A 27,919-nucleotide genomic window follows, 5' to 3' on the forward strand; every position below is an offset into this window, starting at 1 on the left:
TTATAAATTCTTATCCAGCCAACTAACATACATTATCCCTTATTCTGAGACCTAGATTTAAATACAGTGATGTGATAAATGATAAAGCTCCATGGATTGCATCCTCAATATGGTCACGAGCAACTTGAACTCCAACATTTTGAAGTCTTAAAACATACATAAGTCCATCATCTCTCAGGACATCATATTCATAGGTAAGAATATAGGTTGATGGCAAATTCTGTAACTGGGAATCATTGGCCAACAAGGGTGATAATCTGATATACTGGTGATGAAAACTAGATCTTCCAAAAATTGGTTTAGTATAAATATGGCCCTCCCTATACTTCTTGGGTAAGAGAGTACTCCAGTTAACAAACTTGAACAAATGTCTTGATTCCAGAGGCATATGTTGGATTCTTCTCATTGCTTGGGGAAATGCTTCATCCTTGGTTAAATACACACTCAGAAGTTTTATGGATATGTCTCTTGTCAAACTATACCATGTTCATTTTCTCAGTGAGATGGTGAATAAGAATCAATTAACTGTAAGAAAGGGTAAAGCAAACTTGTATCTTGATTTTATGTTTTATTTCAAGATCATTTTGACCTGAAAAAAAAAAAGATAGTATCCTGTAATGCAAAGACTTCTGAAACTCCAAGAGGAGGAAATATAATATTAATAATTTATGCAACCTTGAGATAAAAAGTCTATATAAATTGATGGATGTTAAAATTATTTTCACAATACTTATGTCTTTCAGTGATAAAAAAAAGTGTCAAACTTATTTCAACAGTAAAGTTTTAAAAATTTTCATGGTGTGGGTGAGACTGATAGAGACATAAACTTCCAGTTATAAAATAAATGTCTCATATGTAATGTATAACATGGTGACTATAGCTAATAATACTATGTTGTATATTTAAACATTGATAAGATAGTAAGTCTTGAAAGGTCTCATCACAAGAAGAAAGTTCTAAATACATGTGGTGATGGATATTAACTAGATTTATTGTGGTGGTCTTTTTGTTTTATATATATATATATGTATATAATTTTTATACTGTACACCTGTAACTGATATACTGTTATATGTCAATTACATCTCAATACAAATGTTTCTAAAGTCATATGGCAGAAGGTGAGGCACTATTGGTGTATACCCAAGAGAAACTGGGGAAACTGGAGCTGCAGCCTCTGTGAGCTTTTCAGTCTGAGATGGTGACAAAAGTATCAGCAACTTGGCTCCATTACCACAATAACAGCACAAACTATTGCTTAGATTTGTGTTAGCAAATTGGTGTCTTATAATCAGTTGAGGTAGTACATAGAATGAGTTCAGCACAGTGGGCAAGGGGGACAATAAAGAATAAGAGGGAGAGATAGAGAGGAGAAAGGAAGGTACATACATTTATGGTGTTTTTGTCAAAAATCACCGACAGAAATTACCTAAATAAGACATTCCTATGGAAAATTGACAGTATATATAAATTTGTAAAAATTCTTGGCTGAAAGTAACCAAAGTGAATAGAAGAAATCAAAGTAACTATTAAAATAATTTTATTTCATTTTAAAATTAAAGATAAATGTTTCTATATTTAAAATAAATGTTAAAAATTAAAATATTCTAAAATATTTTTAACACTTAACATACTGTTATTTGGCTAATAAGAAAAGTTCCCAACATCATGCCATACATTTTTAAGAAATATCCAAATGTAGAAATACCAAGACAACGAATAAACAGATAAGCCAATCAATAGGTAACTTAGCTTGTGAAAAAATAGTAATGTGTTTGCAAAACAAAGGAATAAAATTATGAAAAACATCTTGATGATAGTCACACAGTTTTACATGCAAGGAAAAGATGTGGAATAATTGACAAGGATTTTCCTTTCCAGAGGTAGTGGGGATCCTGAGGTCTCATCTGTGACCCTGCAGACTACCATAGAGAACCTCAGGATAGCGTCCAAGTAACAACTGTCTCAGCCAAAGTGTGGCATCTGAGACAGTGGCATCTGGACAAATGAAAAATCCTGCTACTGCTACAGGTAAAAGCTCAGGGCTGAAGGATGTATCTCTTGGTCAACCTCTCACCACAGTGGCTAGCTGAACCTAATGGAGGGAATACAGTGAAATTCAAGAGGACCATCAGAAAGGGAAATGCACCTCCATAATGCATGCTCAGGGTGCTAGACATCTCACAAGTATATAATAAAAATGAGCCAAGATAAAGCCCCCTTATGGAAACTTCCCTAGATCCAAAGCTCTCCCAAGTACCCTCAGGTAGATGATCTAATGAGCAAAGGTCCACTATCTACAACTCACTCTCAGTGTCCCACACTTAAGAGACAGGGACCATATGCCCGGGGATGAGGCAAAAAGGAATCTACCAACTCTCTTATCTAGCTCTAACTTTCTTTTCTGTACTATTGCATGAAATAAATCATTTTCCTATGCATGTGTCACTGTTTGCCACCCCTACATCCCTATTGTGCCTCCTTTTGCCATTTAACCCTTTTTCCTGTCTCTCTCCTGTCCTCCAAAGCTGCTTTCAAAGTCAACCATTTTCAAGATATTGGGAGAGCAGCTTCTAATTAGATCCTTCACATTTGGCAATTCTGCCATAGTCTCAATATCTGTGTTATCGGTCTGTTGTAAACTTTTCAGATATTTTCTACACATTTTCTAAATACTTATAACCATACATATGTGATAGACGGGGAAACAGTGGAAACAGTTGCTGACTTTAGTTTTGGGGGGGCTCCAAAATCACTGCAGATGGTGACTGCAGCCATGAAATTAAAAGATGCTTACTCCTTGGAGGGAAAGTTATGACCAACCTAGATAGCATATTCAAAAGCAGAGACGTTACTTTGTCCACAAAGATTCATCTAGTCAAGGCTATGGTTTTTCCAGTAGTCATGTATGGATTTGAGAGTTGGACTATAAAGAAAGCTGAGTGCCAAAGAATTGATGCTTTTGAAGTGTGGTGTTGGAGAAGACTCTTGAGTCCTTTGGACTGCAAGGAGATCCAACCAGTCCATCCTAAAGGAGATCAGTCTGGGATGTTCACTGGAAGGACTGATGTTGAAGCTGAAACTCCAAAACTTCGGCCAGCTGATGCAAAGTGTTGACTCATTGGAAAAGACCCTGATGCTAGGAAAGATTGAGGGCAGGAGGAGAAGGGGACGACAGAGGATGAGATGGTTGGATGGCATCACCGACTCAGTGGACATGGTTTGGGTAGACCACAGCAGTTGGTGATGGACAGGGAGGCCTGGCATGCTGCGGTTCATGGGATCGCAAAGAGTCGGACACTACTGAGCAACTGAACTGAACTGAACTAGGTTGGTCATAACTTTCCTTCCAAGGAGTAAGCGTCTTTTAATTCCATGGCTGCAATCACCATCTACATTGATTTTGGAGCCCCCAAATAAAGTCAGCCACTGTTTCTACTGTTTCCCCATCTATTTGTCATGAAGATATGGGACTGGATGCCATGATCTTAGTTTTCTGAATGTTGAGCTTTAAGCTAACTTTTCACTCTCCTCTTTCACTTTCATCAAGAGGTTCTTTAGCTCTTCTTCACTTTCTGCCATAAAGGTGGTGTCATCTGCATATCTGAGGTTATTGATATTTCTCCTGGCAAACTTGATTCCAGCTTGCGCTTCCTCCGCCCAGCATTTCTCATGATGTACTCTGTGTAGAAGTTAAATAAGCAGGGTGACAATATACAGCCTTGACATACTGATTCAATACTTGTTATCATTTTATTTCCCATTGGGTCTGAGATAGTAAAATGCTCAATACAGTTTGAAAAAATAATAGAAAATGAATGAATAAATGTTGCTCTTCATTTTATAATTTTGTTAAGAGGACACTATTCTTGGGACCAGAAGTCACAGGATATAAAAAGAAGTAACAGGCATATAACAAGTAGGTCCCCAAAATAACACTGAAATGTAGCTTAGTTATTTCCTTCTAAAGCCACCTGGACTCAAAGACAACCAGTTAATCAGAATGCAAAGGTCCAAATAAACATTAATCTTGAACCATAAATATTAATGCTGAAAAAACTCTGAATGGAACACTAAAAAATGGACATGAATATCATATAAATGGATATGTATTCCTCATGTTGTGGTCAACTCATATGTACATGAATGCAAAAAAAAATATAAGTAAGACATTCATCTCAGGATGTCATTATTTTGGAGAAACAAGAATGAAAGTACAAAGTCAAGAAAGTTGAAAAACATACCCAGCTCATAGAAACATTCTTGAGGATTAAACATCAGTAACGGTATTTAAATTGTCCATTTCACTTTGTATTAATTTTTCAAAAAATGAAGACCTTTGTGTAGCTCAGTAGTTAAATGATTAAGGAAGATGTTCAACAAAGCACATTCTTTATCTTTTTCAATAAGAATACAAGGGATATGATGCTATTTAAACACCATCAATCCTAAATTATTTTTTGGGGGGGTGGGGTGTTAGTTCTAAAAGGTCTTGTAGGGCTTCATAGAACCATTCAAGTTCAGCTTCTTCAGAGTTACTGGTTGGGACATAGACTTGGATTACTGTGATATTGAATGGTTTGCCTTGGAAACGAACAGAGATCATCCTGTCATTTTTGAGATTGCATCCAAGTACTGCATTTTGGACTCTTTTGTTGACCATGATGGCTACTCCATTTCTTCTAAGGGATTCCTGCCCACCGTAGTAGATATAATGGTCATCTGGGTTAAAATTCACCCATTCCAGTCCATTTTAGTTCATTGATTCCTAGAATGTCGATGTTCACTCTTGCCATCTCCTGTTTGACCACTTCCAATTTGCCTTGATTCATGGATCTGACATTCCAGGTTCCTATGCAATATTGCTCTTTACAGCATCAGACCTTGCTTCTATCACCAGTCACATCCACAGCCGAGTATTGTTTTTGCTTTGGCTCCATCCCTTCATTCTTTTGGGAGTTATTTCTCCACTGATCTCCAGTAGCATATTGGGCACCTACTGACCTGGGGAGTTCCTCTTTCAGTATCCTATCTTTTTGCCTTTTCATACTGTTCACTGGGTTCTCAAGGCAAGAATGCTGAAGTGGTTTGCCATTCCCTCCTCCAGTGGACCACATTCTGTCAGACATCTCCACCATTACCTGCCAGTCTTGGGTGGTTCAACAGGGCATGGCTTAGTTTCATTGAGTTAGACAAGGCTGTGGTCCTAGTGTGATTAGACTGACTAATTTTCTGTAATTATGGTTTCAGTGTGTCTGCCCTTTGATGCCTTCTTGCAATACCTACCACCTTGCTTGGGTTTCTCTTACCTTGGACGTGGGGTATCTCTTCACGGCTGCTCCAGGAAAGTGCAGCTGCTGTTCCTGACCTTGGACGAGGGGTATCTCGACACCGCCGTCCCTCCTGACCTTGAACGTGGAGTAGCACTTCTAGGCCCTCCTGCACCTGCCCAAAAAAGATGTACTTTTCACTATTGGGGACTGGAATGCAAATGTAGGAAGTCAAGAAACACCTGGAGTAACAGGCAAATTTGGCCTTGGAATACAGAATGAAGCAGGGCAAAGGCTAATAGAGTTTTGCCAAGAGAACGCATTGGTCATAGCAAACACCCTCTTCCAACAACACGAGAGAAGACTCTACACATGGACATCACCAGATGGTCAACACCGAAATCAGATTAATTATACTCTTTGCAGCCAAAGATGGAGAAGCTCTATACAGTCAGCAAAAACAAGACTGGGAGCCAACTCTGGCTCAGATCATGAGCTCCTTATTGCCAAATTCAGACTTAAATTGAAGAAAGTAGGGAAAACCACTACACCATTCAGGCATGACCTAAATCAAATCCCTTATGATTATACAGTGAAAGTGAGAAATAGATTTAAGGACCTAGATCTGATAGATAGAGTGCCTGATGAACTATGGACTGAGGTTCATGACATTGTACAGGAGACAGGGATCAAGACCATCCCCATGGGGGAAAAAAAATGCAAAAAAGAAAAATGGCTGTCTGAGGAGGGCTTACAAATAGCTGTTAAAAGATGAGAAGAGAAAAGCAAAGGAGAAAAGGAAAGATATAAGCATCAGAATGAAGAGTTCCAAAGAATAGCAAGAAGAAATAAGAAAGCCTTCCTCAGCGATCAATGCAAAGAAATAGAGGAAAACAACAGAATGGGAAAGACTAGAGATCTCTTCAAGAAAATTAGAGATGCCAAGGGAATATTTTATGCAAAGATGGGCTTGAAAAAGGACAGAAATGGTATGGACCTAACAGAAGCAGAAGATATTAAGAAGAGGTGGCAAGAATACACAGATCTTCTGTACCAAAAAGATCTTCACGACCATGATAATCACGATGGTATGATCACTTACCTAGAGCCAGGCATCCTGAAATGTGAAGTATGTGGGCCTTAGAAAGCATCACTATGAACAAAGCTAGTGGAGGTGATGGGATTCCAGTTGAGCTATTTCAAATCCTGAAAGATGATGCTGTGAAAGTGCTACACTCAATATGCCAGCAAATTTGGAAAACTCAGCAGTGGCCATAGGACTAGAAAAGGTCAGTTTTCATTCCTATCCCAAAGAAAGGCAATACCAAAGAATGATCATGCTACCGCACAATTGCAGTCATCTCACACACTAATAAAGTAATGCTCAAAATTCTCCAAGCCAGGCTTCAGCAATATGTGAACCGTGGACTTCCAGATGTTCAAGCTGGTTTTAGAAAAGGCAGAGGAACCAGAGATCAAATTGCCAACATCCGCTGGATCTTGGAAAAAGCAAGAGTTCCAAAAAAAAGTCTATTTCTGCTTTATTGACTATGCCAAAGCCTTTGACTGTGTGGATCACAATAAACCGTGGAAAATTCTGAAAGAGATGGGAATACCAGACTGCCTGACCTGCCTCTTGAGAAACTCATATGCAGGTCAGGAGGCAACAGTTAGAACAACAGATTAGTTCCTCAGGGAACAACAGACTAGTTCCAAATAGGAAAAGGAGTACATCAAGGCTGTATCCTGTCCCCTTGCTTATTTAACTTATATGCAGAGTACATCATGAGAAAAGCTGGGCTGGAAGAAACACAAGCTGGAATCAAGATTGCCAGGAGAAATATCAACCTCAGATATGCAGATGACACCACCCTTATTTTAGAAAGTGAAGAGGAACTAAAAAGCCTCTTGATGAAAGTGAAAGAGGAGAGCAAAAAAGTTGGCTTAAAGCTCAACATTCAGAAAATGAAGTTCATGGCATCTGGTCACATCACTTCATGGGAAATAGATAGGGGAACAGTGGAAACAGTGTCCGACTTTATTTTGGGGGGCTCCAAAATCACTTTAGATGGTGACTGCAGCATGAAATGAAAAGACTCTTACTCCTTGGAAGGAAAGTTATGACCAACCTAGATAGCATATTCAAAAGCAGAGACATTACTGTGCCAACAAAGGTCCATCTAGTCAAGGCTATGGTTTTTCCAATGGTCATGTATGGATGTGAGAGTTGAACTGTGAAGAAGGCTGAGCGCCAAAGAATTGATGCTTTTGAACTGTGGTGTTGGAGAAGACTCCTGAGAGTCCCTTGGACTGCAAGGAAATCCAACCAGTCCATTCTAAAGGAGATCAGTCCTGGGTGTTCTTTGGAAGGAATGATGCTAAAGCTGAAACTCCAGTGCTTTTGCCACCTCATGCGAAGAGTTGACTCATTGGAAAAGACTCTGATGCTTGGAGGGATTGGGTGCAGGAAGAGAAGGGGACGACAGAGGATGAGATGGCTGGATGGCATCACTGACTCAATGGATGTGAGTTTGAGTGAACTCTGGGAGTTGGTGATGGACGGGGAGGCCTGGTGTGCTGCGATTCATGGGTCGGAAAGAGTCGGACACCACTGAGTGACTGAACTGAACTGAACTGAACTAATCCTAAATTCAGGCTGAGGTGAGGTGAGGTGAAGGTGAGGTGAGGTGAAGTCGCTCAGTCGTGTCCGATTCTTTACGACCCCATGGACTGTAACCTACTAGGCTTCTCCATCCATGGGATTCTCCAGGCAAGAATACTGGAGTGGATTTCCATTTCCTTCTCCAAGGGATCTTCCCGACCCAGGGATCGAACCCGGGTCTCCCGCATTGGAGGCAGACGCTTTAACCTCTGAGCCACCAGGGAAGCCCTACGTAAAGAAAATTTCTCCTATATAAATTATTCACTCTTTACCTTATTTATTAAATTACCTAATTTGAATCTCTAATTTTTCACATTATAGGCCTTGCCACTAATATTATTGTCATTGTGAGAGTAATTTATTAACATCATGGTAAAAGTTGATCTCCTTGATCTCCATATTTGAGAGCAAAATTTGGGACCAGTTCATGAAAGACATCTATATTATGGTTAAAAGCTTGGAGTTACATGTACACTCTTACATCAATTTCTTTGTTCACAACCAATCCCCAGGAGCTGTGAGTCATGGCTGAGGACTGTTTGGTCACAGAGTCAGTGAAGAGATGATGCTTCATGACTTACTACCGTGCCCAGAGAGGCCTGTATCAGTCCACAAACTCAGCTATTTTGAAGCCCACTCATAGCAGTTTTCTGTGTCATGAACACCTATGCCTGGTATAAAGCCTGTTCCAGGCTGCCTGAAGCATTATTAAGTCCTCTTCTACCTGCCAAATGTCCTGAGATCGACTATCTAGAGCATGGTACCTTCCTGGAGAGTGGTAGGTTCCTCCTGCCAGTGGACTATACTTCAGTTTGCACTGAATCCCTCATTATCCACTGCCTCTCTCTATTGACTGGTTCACAAGGGTCCCTTCCAAACTTAGACTCCTGGTTTGGGAGTGTGTTATCTATCCAAAGCCTTACGCATCTGCAGCAGCTTACCCACTGCCTGTCATTCATAGAAAAATCAGTTCAGTTCAGTCGCTCAGTGGTGTCCGACTCTTTGCAACCCCATGGACCGCAGCATGCCAGGCTTCCCTGCCCATCACCAGCTTCCAGAACTTGCTCAAACTCATGTCCTTGAGTTGGTAACGCCATTCAGCCATCTCATCCTCACAGAGAATGGATGTGTGCAAAATGTTAACTTATTTATGGTGTTCCTACATTGCTAGCAATGTCTTTGTACTCAAACAGCTCAGCAAATCTGTTATTTTTCAATCTTGAACACCTAGCTTTATAATAATGTGATCTCCCTCCTCTCCCCACCCCACCAACTAATTTCCTCTCCACTGACCTAACTCCACCCCCTACACCACACCCAATTTTACCAAAACACAGATAGTCAGTGAGTATCTGGATGTACTATGGATGACCATGAAGGAATTCCAATATGAGAGGTCTTTTGGTCTCATTCTAGGACACATGTTACAACCACACTGGAAGCTGGAGAAATCCCACACCAGGCCTGCTATAGTCTAAATGTTATCTAAATGTGCCCCCATTATTCATATATTAAAAATCTAATAACCAAGGTGATGGTCTTAGTAAGAAGGCATTTGAGAACTGATTTGGTCATGAGGTGAAACCCTGGTGAATGGGATTAATACCCTTATAAAAGAGGCCTCAAATAGCTAGCTCTCCCCTTCCATCATGTGAGGATGCAATGAAAAGCCCGTGAGCTGGGAGAGGGCCCCAGTTCAACTTCCAGAACTGTGAGAAATAAGTTTCTGTTATTTATAAGCAACCTAGACACTGGTATTATATACAGCAGCTCAAACAGACTAAGACAGGGCCTTTTAAAGAACCCAACTTACTCTCCTCTTTATGGATTCATCCCATCCTTTCCTGTTTCTTATTACCCCCTAAAAATCCCACCTCCCATTATGTTGTAAAAGTAGGACATTGCAGCACAGCATATGACATAAACGGGCCAGATTCACAGTGACCCATGCCCAAGTGCAATACCCAGTCAGTTGGGAAAGAGGAGCTTGAAATCAGTGCTACTCCATGGTTAAGATTTTCATATCTGAGTTTGAATCCTGGACAAGTTACTTAACCTTGTAAACCCTCAGTTTCTTGATCTTTGAAATTGATGTAATAATAGTAAGTGTGGCATATGGTTTTTGCCAGGGCAAGATAAAGTTTATAGTACAGTTTCTGACATACAGAAAACACTCAATAAATACTGACTATTTCCTATTGTCATTGAAATAAATGATGAAGGAACCCAACAGCTTATCTTTGGAATGCTTCAGAAAATGTTTGTTAATCTTCCAGCAGGCAAACCATAGGAAACGATGGCTTAGCTCCATTTTTGATTGAAGATACAGAGGTACTGTCTGAACTGGACAAACATCTTAATAGCTCCTACATAAACCATGACTCAAACCACAAAAGGCTTCTGAAAAACATATGCTTCCCCAAACCCATGTAAGTATTATTATATGATGGAGCAGCGACATCATACATTACTTCCTTTTACCATTTCAATCACTTGCTTAATCTGGTCTGTTACCCAGTTCTCTCCTATTGTTATTTCCCTTATTTCTCTAGAATACACATTTTTGGCCAGCCCCACCTCCACTTTTAAATACACACCTAGCTCCCAGAAGTTCACTTTGGATTAAAGCTATCTACTCTTTGAGAAGTCATGATTACTAGTATTCAATGTGTATTTCTTCCAAGCAAGACATTCTGGTTACTGTTTTATATTGAATTGCCTCTTGTATAAATCATAAAACTCTCAAATCTACTTCCTTGCCTCATCTTTATTCATTATTCCCCAAATCAAATACTATAGTTTCCCAGATCTGTCAATTCCACTTCTTTTTATTTCACTAATTCATCCACTTTTCTCCATTCTCACTGCCACTATCTTAATCCACAGCACTCTATTTGTTGCTCAAAGTACTGAAATTCTTTCTCTATTCCCGCTTTTCTCACTTTCCAATTTACTCTCCATTTTTTAACAAAAGTTTTTTTAATTTTTATTATTTTTTGATGTGGACCATTTTTAAAGTCTTTATTGAATTTATTGCAATATCGCTTCTGTTTTATGTTTTGGGTTTTTGGAACTTGCATTAGAAGGTGAAGTGTTAACCACTGGACTGCCTGGGATGTCCCAACAACAGTCATTTTTAAATAAGAATGTGATTGAATCTTTTCAATAACTTCATTGTCCCCTCGGAATCAAGGAAACATATCTCACAAGGTCCTTTCATGATTTGCCCCACCAGTCTTTCAAACCTCATCACTCACTATGAAAGTGAAAGTGGAGTCACTCAGTCGTGTCCGACTCTTTGCGACCCTGTGGACTGTAGCCTACCAAGCTCCTCTGTCCATGGGGTTCTCCAAGCAAGAATACTGGAGTGGGTTGCCATTTATCACTCACTATACTTTCCTCATTTCCTCTGATATAACATGTATGGACTTCTTTCATTTGTTTGGATCAAAAACCAAGGAAAGAAACAAACAATGACAACCTGCACAGGGAGAGATAAAGAGAATCCACCCACATTCTCTTGGGCAAGTAAGAGACAGTAAGGTGAACTGAGAGATTAGCATTGAAACATATGCATTACCTTATGTAAAACAGATAGCTTGTGGGAAGTTACAGTATGACACAGCGAGCTCTACCAGGTACTCTGTGACAAGAGCTCTAATTTTTTTCTACAAAGACATTAAGGATTACCTGTGAGATTGTTTTCTATTCCACAATGGGACAGCTTAAATACTAGCTAATCAGGTACAACAAGTTAAAGAGAGGAGGAGTTCAAACCCTAAGCTATTCTGAAGAGTGGAGAGAGAAGACAGGTATGCTGTCAGGTTTCGAAAATATAAAGATTTTTTTAAAAATTATTATCCCAGTTTTCAAAACACTTAGAGTCTAACTGGGGATATACACAGGCAACAAATCATAAGACAATCCCTATACTGTAAGTGTGGAGATGCAGGTTTGATCTCTGGGCCTGAAGATCCCCTGAGAAGGAAACGACAATCCACTCCAGTATTCTTGCCTGGAGAATTCTATGGACAAAGGAGCCTGTCAAGCTACAGTTCATGGGGTTGCAAGAGAGTCAGACATGACTTAGCAACTGAACAATAGCAACAACATACTGTAACTTTATATAAACTGCTTCAGAAAATATAGAGGTAACATAGAGAAGGTGTGGCTGGAGGACTTTCTGGAACTTATGGCACATCCAGGTAGAGAAATCTATTTGTATATGTGGGTTCTGAGTTCATAACAGGGTCTCAGTGGAAGGCATAGATGAAGCCAGGATACCAGGCAAAGAAGGGGATAAAAGAAAGACTGAGTGTTGAGACCTGGAAATACCAGATTTAAAGAAGAGTTTGTTTCATGTAAAACTGAATAGAAGAGAAGTAAGAGGAGAAAAAGAGAGAGTGCTATCATAGACCTCACTGGAAAAGTTTTCTATAAAGCTGGCAAGGGTTTTAAATGATGAGAAGAAGTTATATAAAAAGAACAACAACAAAAATGCCCTTAGATTTAGAAAACAAAAATTATTGACAAACTTAGCCACAGCAAGTTAAAAGGAATGGCCAGGAAAAAGCACAAAGTGATAATCTGAGGATATTATATGAATATGTAGGAAAAGAGTAGAATTAGATTTCAAGTGAAGTTGGATATAAAATAAAGGCTACAGATAGGATGGAATGTTGGATAAGTGGTTACAGAAAGCTCATTAGCTTTGTCTTTTTGTTTTCAGGTTTAAGATGAGAAAGCTTAGATATGATTGATTATATACTAAAGTAAAAGAACAAAGTTAGAGATTTTGAAGATATTGGAAAGAAAGAAAACAATTTTTAGAAAAAAATCCCTGGAGACATGGGAGGTGGGAAGGAAACAATCCAGCAGACATGGTAAAAGTAATGAAAAACACGTAAACATAACACAGAGGAAATGTGTCTGATGGTTGGTTGGTTGATTTCTCTCTAGGTCTCAGGGGTAAGACAAGATTCAAAAGAAGTAGGTATCTGGTGGCCACTTCCCATTATTTATTTAAGAAAATATATTTTAATTGATAGGCAATAAACAAAAATAAACATGTGAGTCAAAAACAAATTTAAAGCAGGAGGTGTCTTGGATGAGAGAGAGAGAAACCAAGGAAAGAGAGACAGAGAGATAGAAATTCTTTATATATTATTCTTTTATTCTTTATCTGGATAATAAAAATCTCTTACCCTTAAATTTCCATATTTAAAAAAAAACCTGGCTATTTAAGGAAAATAATATTTAAGCCATGAAATTAAAGATGTTCAAGCTGGTTTTTAAAAAGGCACAGGAACCAGAGATCAAAATTGCCAAAATCTGCTGGATCATCGAAAAAACAAGAGAGTTCCAGAAAAATATCTATTTCTGCTTTATTGACTATGCCAAAGCATTTGACTGTGTGGATCACAAGAAACTGTGGAAAATTCTGAAAGAGATGGGAATACCAGACCACCTCACCTACCTCTTGAGAAACATGTATGCAGGTCAAGAAGCAACAGTTAGAACTGGACATGGAACAATAGACTGGTTCCAAATAGGAAAAGGAGTACGTCAAGGCTGTATATTGTCACCCTGCTTATTTAACTTATATGCAGAGTACTTCCTGAGAAATGCTGGGCTGGAGGAAGCACAAGCTGGAATCAAAATTGCCAGGAGAAATATCAATAACCTCAGATATGCAGATGACACCACCCTTATGGCAGAAAGTGAAGAACTAAAGAGCCTCTTGCTCAAAGTGAAAGAGGAGAGTGAAAAAGTTGGCTTAAAGCTCAACTTTCGGAAAAAGAAGATCATGGCATCTGGTCCCATCACTCTTGGCAAATAGATGAGGAAACAGTAGCTGACTTTATTTTGGGAGGCTCTAAAATCACTGCAAATGGTGATTGCAGCCATGAAATTAAAAGATGCTTACTCCTTGGAAGGAAAGTTATGACCAACCTAGACAGCATATTCAAAAGAAGAGACATCACTTTGTCGACAAAGGTCCATCTAGTCAAGACTATGGTTTTTCCAATAGTCATGTATGGATGTGAGAGTTGGACTATAAAGAAAGCTGAGCACCGAAGAATTGATGCTTTTGAACTGTGCTGTTGGAGAAGACTCTTTAGAGTCCCTTGGACTGCAAGGAGATCCAACCAGTCCATCCTAAAGGAAATCAGTCCTGCATGTTCATTGGAAGGACTGATGCAGAAGCTGAAATTCCAATACTTTGGCCACCTGATGCGAAGAGCTGACTCATTTGGAAAGACACTGATGCTGGGAAAGATTGAGGGCAGGAAAAAGGTACAACAGAGGATGAGATGATTGGATGGCATCACCGACTCAATGGACATGGGTTTGGGTAGAATCCAGCAGTTGGTGATGGACAGGGAGGCCTGGCAATGCTGCAGTTCATGGGATCACAAAGAGTCGGACATGACTAATTGACTGAACTGAACTGAATCCTCATTAAAATCACCCTCAACATAATCATACAAGAATGGGAATCTAAAATTCTGTTGCATTGAAACAGCTATAGTTGATTCAACTCTTATGAGGCAAATACATGTTAGTGACAAATTAATTATATCATAATTGTGAATATTGTTTCCACAGATAAGGAAGAAAACAATCCAAATTTGAGACAAAAATTATGATGGTTAAATATCTGATGTCAGGATGGAGCAAAACAATTTTCTTACCTGCCAAGCTGACCCTATAGACTGTTGCTCACCAGGCTCCTCTGTCCATGGGATTCTCCAGGCAAGAATACTGGAGTGGGTTGCCATGCCCTTCTCCAGGGGATCTTCCCAATGCAGGGTTCAAACCCACGTCTCCTGCAATGGCAGGTGGGTTCTGTACCACTAGTGCCTCCTGGGAAGTCCCATCTGTTACTTTTAGCTCAGTTCAGTTCAGTTGCTCAGTCATGTCCGACTCTTTGTGAACCCATGAATCACAGCATGCCAGGCCTGCCTGTCCATCACCAACTCCCAGAGTTTACTCAGACTCACGTTCATCAAGTCAGTGATGCCATCCAGCCATCTCATCCTTGGTCGTCCCCTTCTCCTCCTGCCCCCAATCCCTCCCAGCATCAGAGTCTTTTCCAATGAGTCAACTCTTCGCATGAGATGGCCAAAGTACTGGAGTTTTAGCTTCAGCATCATTCCTTCCAAAGAAATCCCAGGGCTGATCTCCTTCAGAATGGACTGGTTGGATCTCCTTGCAGTCCAAGGGACGCTCAAGAGTCTTCTCCAACACCACACTTCAAAAGCATCAATTCTTTGGTGCTCAGCTTTCTTCACAGCCCAACTCTCACATCCATACATGACCACAGGAGAAACCATAGTCTTGACTAGATGGACCTTTGTTGGCAAAGTAATGTCTCTGCTTTTCAATATGCTATCTAGGTTGGTCATAACTTTTCTTCCAAGGAGTAAGCGTCTTTTAATTTCATGGCTGCAGTCACCATCTGCAGTGATTTTGGAGCCCAAAAAAATAAAGTCTGACACTGTTTCCACTGTTTCCCCATCTATTTCCGAGTAAGGCAATTTTGCCATCACAGTTAAACAGCTTTCAAATGTTAAAAGATAATAATTTCCAAGCCTTTTAAATGTCAAGCTTAACTTGCTGTATTGACATAGTTGTTTTGGTTTTATAGACCTGAGGAAGTTAGCCAATCTTTTCTTTAATCTGGCACTCTTATTAAGATAAAGTTTTTCTTTAGACCAGGATGGATATCCCAAGAAAAGTTGCTTTCCCTGGACATATGTTCCACTTGATGAATTTAGGGAGAGAAGGAGATTCTGCTAATTCACCCAAAAGAGAAGAATTGAGGAATCTCTCTGTCTTAGTAGAGAATTACTCAGTTCACGGTTAACAATAAATGACAGACACCATCCTGTGGCTTATGCAATTCATCTGGATTTGATTAGCAAAGATGAATAGTAGCTCCCAGAGCAATGGTGATACAGTATTCATGGAAGAGGACAAATGTTTCTGCTTTCAATGGATTTCAGGTAGTCTGTGCAATACTGAGATGTTCGGACTACATGGAAATAAGCAAACAAAAATTGGAGTAACAAGGTTGTTATAAGTCAGTCAATAGGGTGTCCTCATTAATTATAGTTTCTGATTAATATTTACTATTAAGACTTTTTTGTAAAGAAAATCTTAAAAATATTTTTAAAGATGTGTCAAATATATAAGATCATATGTTGCCATAAAAATATTATTATAAGTCAGATCATAAGGCTGCATTGCCACCTTATGACAAATGATCCAAGTTAGTAGGAATAGTATATTTAGAAAAGACAAACTATAAACTTCAGTAAATATGGATATCTTATATCACAGTTTCCTTTTGAAATTACCTATATTGAAATACATAGTTTTAAAAAGTTGATCAGAGGGAACTTAATGATTATCTCAAAATATCAAATTAATTTATATTATTTTCTAAAATTAAAAAAGATATTTATGATCCTAAATAAACATGTATACTATCATTTAAGAAACGAATATCCAGTCTATGTTCAATACAGGATACAGGATGTTTGGGGCTGGTGCGCAGGGATGATCCAGAGAGATGATATGGGGTGGGAGGCGGGAGGGGGGTTCAGGATTGGGAACTCATGTACACCCATGGTGGATTCATGTCAATGTATGGCAAAACCAATACAGTATTGTAACATAAAATAAAGTAAAAATAAAAGTTAAAAAACAAACAAACAAAATATATATATAATAAATGTTATCAAATTCAAAATCTTAAAAAGTACAAAATCAAGAATGAATATTATTGTACTATATTAAATATATTACTTATATACAAGTCAAATATAATGTACTATATTTAAATATCTTACAGAAGTTATCAAATTTAGAAATAAAAGAATCATTTTAAAAGGAAAAAAAATAAAGGTAACAAGAGGATTCTAAATGCAGCAAGAGAAAAACAAAATCAATTAAAATATAATTTCTATAAAGCTATCAGCTGATTTCTCTGAAGAAACTTTGCAGGCCAGAAGCAGTGGCATAATATATTCGAAATCCAGGAAGGGAAAAACTTTCAACCATGGATCCTATACTCAGGAAAATGATCATTTATTATAGATGGAGAGAGGAAACGTTTCTCAGCCAAGTAAAAACTAAAAGAACTCAACAAGATTAAACCTACCCCCAAAAGAAATATTAAAGGGTCTTCTCTAGAGAAAAAAGAAATAAGAATCTATAGAAAAGGAACATCACAGTTGGAAAGGTATACATAAAAGGACTGAAGATCACTTAAATAAGCCAGTAGACATTTTAAAAAATAATGAAAAAAATTGTCAAAGCAATTATAAATACAAATAGCAGTAAGAAGATAAGCATGAAGATGTAAAATAGGATGTAGTCACAAAATGTGGGGAAGGGAATTATAAAAATGTAGATCTTTTAGAATGCGTTTGCACTAGTATGACTTCCAGTTTAAAGCAAGTAGATATAAATGATGAGTCAACATACTTGAAAACAAGGGTCAGTGCTTGTTAATGCATATATACGGAATCTAGAAAAATGGTACTGAGGAACCTACTTTAAGGGCAGGAATAGAGATGCAAACGTAAAGAAAGGACTTGTGGACACAGTGGGAGAAGGACAGGGTGGGACAAATTGAGAAAGTAGTATTGACATATATACACTACTATATGGAAGACGCTAGTGGGAAGCTGCTATACAACACAGGGAGCCCATCTTGGTAATCTGGGACAACCCAGATGGATAGGATGAGCGGGGTGGGAGGGAGGTTCAAGAGGGAGAGTATACAGGTACAGTTATAGCTGACTCACGTTGCTGCATGACAGAAACTAACACAACATTGTAAAGCAATTATTGTCTAATTAAAATAAATTTTAAAAATAAAATTTAAAAAATGAATTAAATGGCTATTTAATTGGATTTAAGTGCTGTGATTACATTTAAAAATAGTTGTTCTTCTTAAAGAATAAGTGACTATGTTCAGAAGAGTTTCCTTGACTATATTGACCATCCAGATCATTGTGACAGGCAAGCAACATTAATGATTTTAGAACACATTATGTAAAAAAAAAAAAAATCTTGAAATTATAGTAGTAGTCATTGTCTTTTAATTATGGTAATATAATTGAAAAATGGAAAAGTTCCACAAAATAAAGTTATGTCAGACTCTATTTGTCCTCCTAACCCAGGCAAATACCTTTTTATATTGTAATTTTATATGAAACAATGAGTCATCTTTTTGAACACCTGTAGGAAAAAAAAAATCTAATATTCCTTCTTGAGGTCTTCTTGGGCTATACAACAATATTGATCTCTCAGTGGTGTATTCTTATTGAAACTGAGTTTTTCAGGCCATAAATATGTAACATACTATTAAACACAGGATCACGACACTTTGAAAAAAAAAAGATTTATAATATATTACAAAGTAGGAGTTCATTTTGATGACCCAGATCAAGAATAATCCTAGAACGAGTAAAACTTTTTGATTAAAATATCTCTTATAGAAAGCATAGCAAACCAATAAGATCAGGAACTTGAAGTATAGTAATAAAAATAAACAGGAAAGGGTAAAGGAAATGATCTTATGTTATTTAACCATACTGAGTTCTGATGCAGTGTTTTCAGCTGTAGCAATCTCTTCGGACAGATAGAAAGTTAAAGAGATACTATCTTCTTGAATAATTAATTAATAAGACTAGAATAATTTCAATTTTTAATTCACTGCACTACAAACTTTACTGAGAATTGCATTATTGAGCATTGCCTCTAAAGTGGCTATGTTAAAGCAACCTTGAGAAAGAAGAATGGAACTGGAGGAACCAACCTGCCTGACTTCAGGCTCTACTACAAAGCCACAGTCATCAAAGACAGTATGGTACTGGCACACAGACAGAAATATAGATCAATGGAACAAAATAGAAAGCCCAGAGATAAATCCATGCACTTATGGACACCTTATCTTTGACAAAGGAGGCAAGAACATACAATGGAGAAAAGACAATCTCTGTAACAAGTGGTGCTGGGAAAACTGGTCAACCACTTGTAACAATGAAACTAGAACACTTGCTAACACCATACACAAAAATAAACTCAAAATGGATTAAAGATCTAAATGTAAGACCAGAAACTATAAAACTCCTAGAGGAGAACATAGGCAAAACACTCTCCGACATACATTACAGCAGGATCCTCTATGACCCACCTCCCAGAATACTGGAAATAAAAGCAAAAATAAACAAATGGGATCTAATTAAACTTAAAAGCTCTGCACAACAAAGGAAACTATAAGCAAGGTGAAAAGACAGCCTTCAGAATGGGAGAAAATAATAGCAAATGAAGAAACTGACAAACAACTAACTCAAAAATATACAAGCAACACCTGCAGCTCAATTCCAGAAAAATAAACGACCCAATCAAAAAATGGGCCAATGGAAGGACTGATGCTAAAGCTGAAACTCCAGTACTAGGCCACCTCATGGGAAGAGTTGACTGATTGGAAAAGACTCTGGTGCTGGGAGGGATTGGGGGCAGGAGGAGAAGGGGATGACAGAGGATGAGATGTCTGGATAGCATCACTGACTCGATGGACGTGAATCTGAGTGAACTCCGGGAGTTGGTGATGGACAGGGAGGCCTGGCGTGCTGCGATTCATGGGGTCGCAAAGAGTTGGACATGACTGAGTGACTGAACTGAACTGAAGGTGTTTCCAGTATATGAACAAAACTTCAAAGTAAAAGCAAGAATACATAGAAGAACTATACAAAAAAGATCTTCACAACCCAGATAATCATGATGGTATGATCACTCACCCAGAGTCAGACATCCTGGAATGCAAAGTCAAGTGGGCCTTAGGAAGGAAGCATCACTACGAACAAAGCAAAGAGAAGTGATGGAATTCTAGTTAAGCTATTTCAAATCCTGAAATGATACTGTCAAAGTGCTGTACTCAATATGTCAGCAAATTTGGAAAATTCAACAGTGGCCACAAGACTGGAAAAGGTCAATTTTCGTTCCAAACCCAAAGAAAGGCAATGCCAGAGAATGTTCAAACTACCGCACAATTACACTCATCTCAGTTCAGTTCAGTTCAGTTCAGTGGCTCAGTTGTGTCCGACTCTTTGCAACCCCATGAATTGCAGCACGCCAGGCCTCCCTGTCCATCATCAACTCCCAGAGTTCACCCAAACTCATGTGCATTGATTCGGTGATGCCATCCAGCTATTTCATCCTCTGTCATCCCCTTCTCCTCCTGCCCCCAATTCCTCCCAGCATCAGGGTCTTTTCCAATGAGTCAACTCATCTCACATGCTAGCAAAATAATGCTTAAAATTCTCCAAGCCAGGCTTCAACAGAACGTGACCATGAACTTCCAGATGTTCAAGCTGGATTTAGAAAAGACAAAGGAACCAGAGATCAAATTGCCAACATCTGCTGGATCATCAAAACAGCAAGAGAGTTCCAGAAAAACTTCTACTTTATTGACTATGTCAAAGCCTTTGACTGTGTGGATCACAATTAACTGTGGAAAATTCTGAAAGAGATGGGAAGAGGTGGCTCAGATGGTAAAGCATCTGTCTACAATGCGGGAGACCTGCATTCAATCCCTGGGTTAGGAAGATCCCCTGGAGAAGGAAATGGCCATCCATTCCAGTACTACTGCCTGGAAAATCCCATGGACAGAGGAGCCTGATAGGCTACAGTCCGTGGGGGTTGCAAAGAGTTGGACATGACTGAGCAACTTCACTCACTCTGACCTGCTTCTTGAGAAATCTGTATGCAGGTCAGGAAGCAACAGTTAGAACTGGACATGGAACAACAGACTGGTTCCATATAGGAAAAGGAGTACATCAAGGCTATATATTGTCACCCTGCTTATTTAACTTCTATGCAGAGTAAATCATGAGAAATGCTGGGCTGGAGAAAGCACAAGATGGAATCAAAATTGCTGGGAGAAATATCAATAACCTCAGATATGCAGATGACACCACACTTAAGGTAGAAAGTGAAGAATAATTAAAGAGCCTCTTGATGAAAGTGAAAGAGGAGAGTGAGAAAGTTGGCTTAAAGCTCAACATTCAGAAAACTAAGATCATAGCATCCAGTCTCATCACTTCATGGCACATAGATGGGGAAACAGTAGAACAGTGGCAGACTCTTTTTCTGGGCTCCAAAATCACTGCAAATGGTGACTGCAGCCATAAAATAAGAAGATGCTTACTCCTTGGAAGAAAAGCTATGACCAACCTAAACAGCATATTAAAAAGCAGAGACATTACTTTGACAACAAAGGTCCATCTAGTCAAGGCTATGGTTTTTCCAGTAGTCATGTATGGATGTAAGAGTAAGAATATAAAGAAATTGAGTGCCAAAGAATTGATGCTTTTGAACTGTGCTATTTGAGAAGACTCTTGAGAGTCTCTTGGACTGCAAGGAGATTCAACCATTTCCTTTAGGATCCAACCATCCTAAAGGAAATCAGTCCTGAATGTTCACTGGAAGGTCTGATGCTGAAGCTGAAACTCCAATACTTTGGCCACCTGATGCAAAGAGCTGACTCATTGGAAAAGACCCTGATGCTGGGAAAGATTGAAGGCAAGAGGAGAAGGGGATGACAGAGGATGAGATGGTTGGATGGCATCACTGACTCAATGGACATGAGTGAGTAAACTCCAGGAGATTGTGATGGACAAGGAGGTCTGTGGTGCTGCAGTCCTTGGGGTCACAAAGAGTTATACATGAATGAGCAACTGAACTGAACTGAACTGAACTGAAGCCTGTTATCTTAAAATGTAAATTTGGGAATGGGTCTGGTAAAATTTTTACAATCTTGAGCCATTCTTTTGATTTATTGTAATAACTAAATTTAAAACTGTATAGCTCCCTTGCTAAAGACTAGTGAATGGGGCGTTGTCTGCCCCCTTCTGATATCTGTGTCAGAAGCTTTTTCCATCCCTTCTCACTGTGATAAAGCTTCTGCCGCATGAGAGCCCTGAGTGTTCAAGCCTGGTCTCTAGTCCTGAAGCTAAATCTTCTTTTTCAGAGATCGCAAATCCAACATCGTTCACCATAGCTATCAATAATATTCCTTTTTCCAGTCCCTTCACAGTGCCAAGATTAAATTTTTTTCCATGAATACTGAATCATAAGTAGCAGAACAAATGTAGACTGAGAATGCTTTCAGGTAATATGATCATCTTAAGAACAAGAGGCTAATTTTCATTTAAATATTATAGCACCAGTGGAAACCTGTTTTGCAATAGACAGACACTGACACAGATATCTAATTCATTACTTATTTGCATGCAGTTGAAAACTCTCACAGTGTTTCCTCACCCTGTGGTTGCATCATCAGCCCAACGTATTTAAGATGCAAATCAGAGTCTAAATGATATTTATGAGACAATCATGAAGTATAATTCTGTGATTGGCTGGTTGCAACATTTTGTAAGAGGAGGTTTAAAACAAAGTTGCCTGGTAGTTCATCAGAATCCAGTCTCATATTATTAGGATGGACTACTAATCCTGTTAACAAATCCTGCTTGTTGTAATGGACCAAACTTTGGGACCAAAGATAAAAGTGCAGGGTCTCGTTCAAGTTTCATTATCCACCAAGCTGAAAGTTTTATTAGACTGAAGTACCACCAGGTTCAGTACAGGTATCAAAGAAAACATCCTGTTTTTAAAGGATTACATTGTGACTTTGTCCATAAGGTTAAGTGGTAAGTATTTAAAATTATACTGAGAAATCAGCTTAGGATGGCAGGAAACATCAAGTGTAAATGTTGCATTCATGCTTCCTGCCACCTGAGATCCTAAGAAAGACTTGTCTGTAAAGATCACCTGGAGTGATCTTTAGCTCTTTAGTGATGCAAGAAACAAGATTTTTCTGTCCAATACGTCAGGACAAACTAAATAGATGAACAGTCACAGATCAATAAACACACAAGAACTCATAGAACAGGAATCGGTACTTAAGGGAAATATTTTTTATGATAAAATTCAGTTTAGTCAGGGGTCTGATATAAGGATATATCAGCTTAATTCCAAAACTTATCATAAGCTTAATTATTAAAATGCTTGTTTATATTCACCTATGTTCTAATCTTCCCTAAATCTGCTGGCACAGCTTTTGGTTTGTGAGGGTACACATTTCAGGGTAAAATGTGCTTATTTCAGTTTCCCCACCATTTTTCACCACACAGTATCTTTATCAGTCGACTAATATCTGTGGAGTTTTGGTTACCCTTCCCACATCTCATTTCCATTCAAGTTAGACAATCACAAATACCTTTCAATTGATAACATTTTCTCATTTCCTCCAACATAAAATCCAAGTTCCTCAGTAGGGCACTGTATGTTTCCAAGCCTCTCCACAATGTCTTTCCTTATACCCTAGAATCCAGGTCAACCTCAAATGCTGGAAGCTGCCCTGTATCAGCAGATCATACAAGTCTTCTGGAGATTTTGTCACATGTCTCTTCCTCAAAAGAGCTCCCTCAACTGCTTTCTGATCCCACCCCCTTGTGCTTTTAATTTTCAGCTCATTCCCTTCAGTATTGCTTTTTGTGATCCCTAACACATGGAGTTGATCAATTTCCCTTTCTTTACACCATCCAATCCCAAAGAAAGGCGATGCCAAAGGATGCTCAAACTACCGTACAATTGCACTCATTTCACATGCTAGTAAAGTAATGCTAAAAATTCTTCAGGCCAGGCTATAGCAATATGTGAACGTGAACTTCCAGATGTTCAAGCTGGTTTTAGAAAAGGCAGAGGAACCAAAGATCAAATTGCCAACATCCGCTGGATCATGGAAAAAGCAAGAGAGTTCCAGAAAAAACATCAATTTCTGCTTTATTGACTATGCCAAAGCCTTTGACTGCGTGGATCACAATTAACTGTGGAAAATTCTGAAAGAGATGGGAATACCAGACCACCTAACCTGCCTCTTGAGAAACCCATATGCAGGTCAGAAAGCAACAGTTAGAACTGGACATGGAACAACAGACTGGTTCCAAATAGGAAAAGGAGTACACCAAGGCTGTATATTGTCACCCTGTTTATTTAACATGTATGCAGATTACATCATGAGAAACCCTGGGCTGGAAGAAGCACAAGCTGGAAACAAGATTGCCGGGAGAAATATCAGTAACCTCAGATATGCAGATGACTTCACCCTTAAGGCAGAAAGTGAAGAGGAACTAAAAAGTCTCTTGATGAAAGTGAAAGAGGAGAGTAAAAATGTTGGCTTAAAGCTCAACATTCAGAAAACGAAGTTCATGGCATCTGGTCCCATCACTTCATGGGAAATAGATGGGGAAACAGTGGAAGCAATGTCAGACTTTATTTTTGGGGCTCCAAAATCACTGCAGATGTTGATTGCAGCCATGAAATTAAAAGGCCCTTACTCCTTGAAAGGAAAGTTATGACCAACCTAGATAGCATATTAAGAAGCAGAGACATTACTTTGCCAACTAAGGTTGATCTAGTCAAGGCTATGGTTTTTCCAGTGGTCATGTATGGATCTGATAGTTGGACTGTGAAGAAGGCTGAGCACCAAAGAATTGGTGCTTTTGAGCTGTGGTGTTGGAGAAGACTCTTGACAGTCTCTTGGACTGCATGGAGATGCAACCAGTCCATTCTAAAGGAGATCAGTCCTGGGTTTTCATTGGAAGGACTGATGCTAAGGCTGAAACTCCAGTACTTTGGCTACCTGATATGAAGAGTTGACTCATTGGAAAAGACTCTGATGCTGGGAGGGATTGGGGGCAGGACAACAGAGTTGAGATGGCTGGATGGCATCACCAACTTGATGGGCATGAGTCTGAGTGAACTCCGGGAGTTGGTGATGGACAGGGAGGCCTGGAGTGCTGCGATTCATGGGGTCACAAAGAGTCGGACACGACTGAGCAACTGAACTGAACTGAAAGTAGCTTAAACTTTTCCTTCTTCCCAATAATACCAAATAGAATTTACATAGTCGGCATGTATCTCAACCTCTTACTAATATGCACAAACAAATATTTCTACAAACACTGCTACCCAATGAATGTTTGTGTTATCCCAAAATTCACATGTTGAACACCCAATGACCAAGGTATTTCTGTTAGAAAGATAATTAGGTCATGAGGGCAGAGCTCTCATCAGTGGGATAGTACCCTTATCAAGTAGACATCAGTCAACTCCTTCTCTTCTGCCTTTAAGGGACACATCAGGAAGATGACTGACTGTCTATAAACCAAGAAGCACGCCTTCTCCAGACAGAAAATCTGTTTATGCCTTGATCTTCCCTGCCTCCACATATGTGAGAAATAAGTATTTGTTGTTTAAGCTACTTGGTTTATGGTATTCTGTTACAGCAACCACGATGGATTAAGACAAACCCAAAATGACATTAAAGCATTGTGAAAATTAAGCATTATAAATAAAACATAACTATTGTTTACATGCACAATAAATATTGCATTTTATAGTATTGCTTATATACAATATAAATATATTTTTACAAATATATTTATATTTACAGTGTAAATATATTTGTATTTATATACAATATAAATATATTTTCTCCATCTATATCTCTGTGCTTTCACCTGTGACTGCCTAGAGAACATATCCTTTAATATCTTATTCTTGTTAGTGTTGCTAGTGAAAACTTCCCTTTATTTTTATTTCATAAAATTATTTTTATTTCATCATCATTCTTAAGGCATTTATTGTGGAGCATGTAGAATTCTGTATTGACAGTTTTTTTGTTTTTTGTTTTTTCCCCCAGCACTTCATTATTTGTGACTAAAAGTGGAGAGTGAAAAAGCTGGACTAAAGCTCAACATTCAGAAAATGAAGTTCATGGCATCCGGTCCCATCACTTCATGGCAAACAGATGGGGAAACAGTGGAAACAGTATCAGACTTTATTTTGGGGGGCTCCAAAATCACTGGAGATGGTGATTGCAGCCATGAAATTAAAAGACTCTTACTCCTTGGAAGAAAAGTTATGACCAACCTAGATAGCATATTTAAAAGAATCAGACATGACAGGGAGTGAACTGAAATGAACTGAACTGTTTCTCTAGACATATGTCTAGGAGTGGGATTGCTGGGTCATATAGTAGTTCTATTTTTAGTTTTAAAGGAACTTCCATACTGTTTTCCATCATGGCTACACCAATTTACATTCCCAGCAACAGAGTAAGAAGATTCTCTTTTATCTACACCTTCTCTAGCATTTGTTGTTTGCAAATTTCTTGATGATGGTAATTCTGACTGGTGTGAAGTGATACTTCATTGCAGTGTGATTTGCCGACTCATTGGAAAACATGCTGATGCTGGGAAAGATTGAAGGTAGGAGGAGAACGGGAAATTAGGATGAGATGGTTGGATATCATCACCAACTCAGTGAACATGAGTTTGAGCATACTCCAGGAGATGGTGAAGGACAGGGAAGTCTGGTGTGCTGCAGTCCATGGGGTCACAAAGAGTTGGACACAATGTTCATTTGTTAGTGACCTAATGAACAACAATAATTGGTGATGCTGAGCATACATTTATGTGCTTTTTTTGCCATCTGTATGTCTTATTTGGAAAAACGTCTATTTAGATCTTTGCCCCTTTAGATTGGGTTGTTTGGTTTTTTTCATATTGAGCTACATGAGCTGTTCATATTTTGGAAATTAATCCTTGGTCGGTGGCTTCATTTGCAAATATTTTCTCCCATTCTGAAGGTTGTCTTTTCATTGTGTTTATGGTTTCTTTTATTGTCAAAAAGCTTTTAAGTTTAAAATTTAGAACCCATTTGCTTATTTTTGCTTTTATATTCATTACTCTGGGAGATGAGTAATAAATTACCTTGCTGTAATTTATGTCAAAGAGCATTCTGCCTATGTTTCCCTCTAAGAGTTTTATAGTGTCTGGCTATACATTTAGGTCTTTAATGTGTTTTGAGTTTATTCTCACTTGTGGTATTATGGAGTGTTGCAGTCTCAGTCTTTTGCTTGTGTCTGTCCAGTCTTCCCAGCATCGCTTATTGAAGAGGCTGTTTTTTCTCAATTGTACACTGTTGTTTCTTTTGTCATAGATTAGGTGACTGTAGGTGTGTGGGTTTATTTCTGGACTTTCTGTTTTGTTCCACTGATCTATATTTCTGGTTTTGTGCCAGTTTCATCCTTTTTTGATGACTGTAGCTTTGTATCATAATCTGAAGTCAAGAAGCCTGATTCCTGTGGCTCTGTTTTTCTTTCTCAAGATTGATTTGGCTATTCAGGGTGTTTTATATTTTCAAACAAAGTGTAATATATTTTGTTCTAATTCTGTGAAAAATGCCATTGGTAATTTGATTGGGATTGCATTGAATCTGTAGATTGCTTTGTGCAGTACTGCCATTTCACAATATCGATTCTTCCAATTCAAGAACATGGTATATTTCTCTGTTTGTGTCATCTTTTATTTCTCTCATCCATATTTTAGTTTCTGAGTACATGTCTTTTGCCCAAATAGGTAGGTTCATTACTAGATATTTTATTTTGTCATTGTTGTTGCAATGATAAATGGGATTGTTTTCTTAACTTCTTCTGATCTTTCATTGTCAGTTGTTTATAAGAATTTAAGAGATTTAAATGTGTTAATTTAGAGATTTCTATGTGTTTAAGAGATTTAAGAGATTTCTATGTGTTAATTTTGTATCCTAAAAGTTTACCAGATTCATTAATGAGCTCTAGGAGTTTTCTGGTAGCACTTTTAGGATTTTCTATGTATAGAATCATGTCAGCTTCATACAGTGACAATTTCGCTTCTTTGACAACTTGGATTTCTTCTATTTTTTCTTCTTCTCTAATCACTGTGGCTAGGCCTTCCAAAACTATGTTGAAAAATAGCAGTGAAATTAGCATCTTTGTTATATGTTTGATGTTAGAAGAAATGCTTTTAGTTTTTCATGATTGAGAATGATGTTTGCTGTAGGGTTGTCATAACCTTTATGA

The 27,919-nt window shown here is 38.4% G+C and overlaps 1 pseudogene; it reads right to left on the bottom strand.

The window, feature by feature from the left end:
* Positions 1–27,829, bottom strand: LOC138443779 (arylacetamide deacetylase-like 2; annotated as a pseudogene).
* Between the last annotated feature and the right edge of the window lie 90 nt (positions 27,830–27,919).

Source organism: Ovis canadensis, chromosome 1 (genome assembly GCF_042477335.2).
Source record: "Ovis canadensis isolate MfBH-ARS-UI-01 breed Bighorn chromosome 1, ARS-UI_OviCan_v2, whole genome shotgun sequence".
Taxonomy (NCBI): domain Eukaryota; kingdom Metazoa; phylum Chordata; class Mammalia; order Artiodactyla; family Bovidae; genus Ovis; species Ovis canadensis.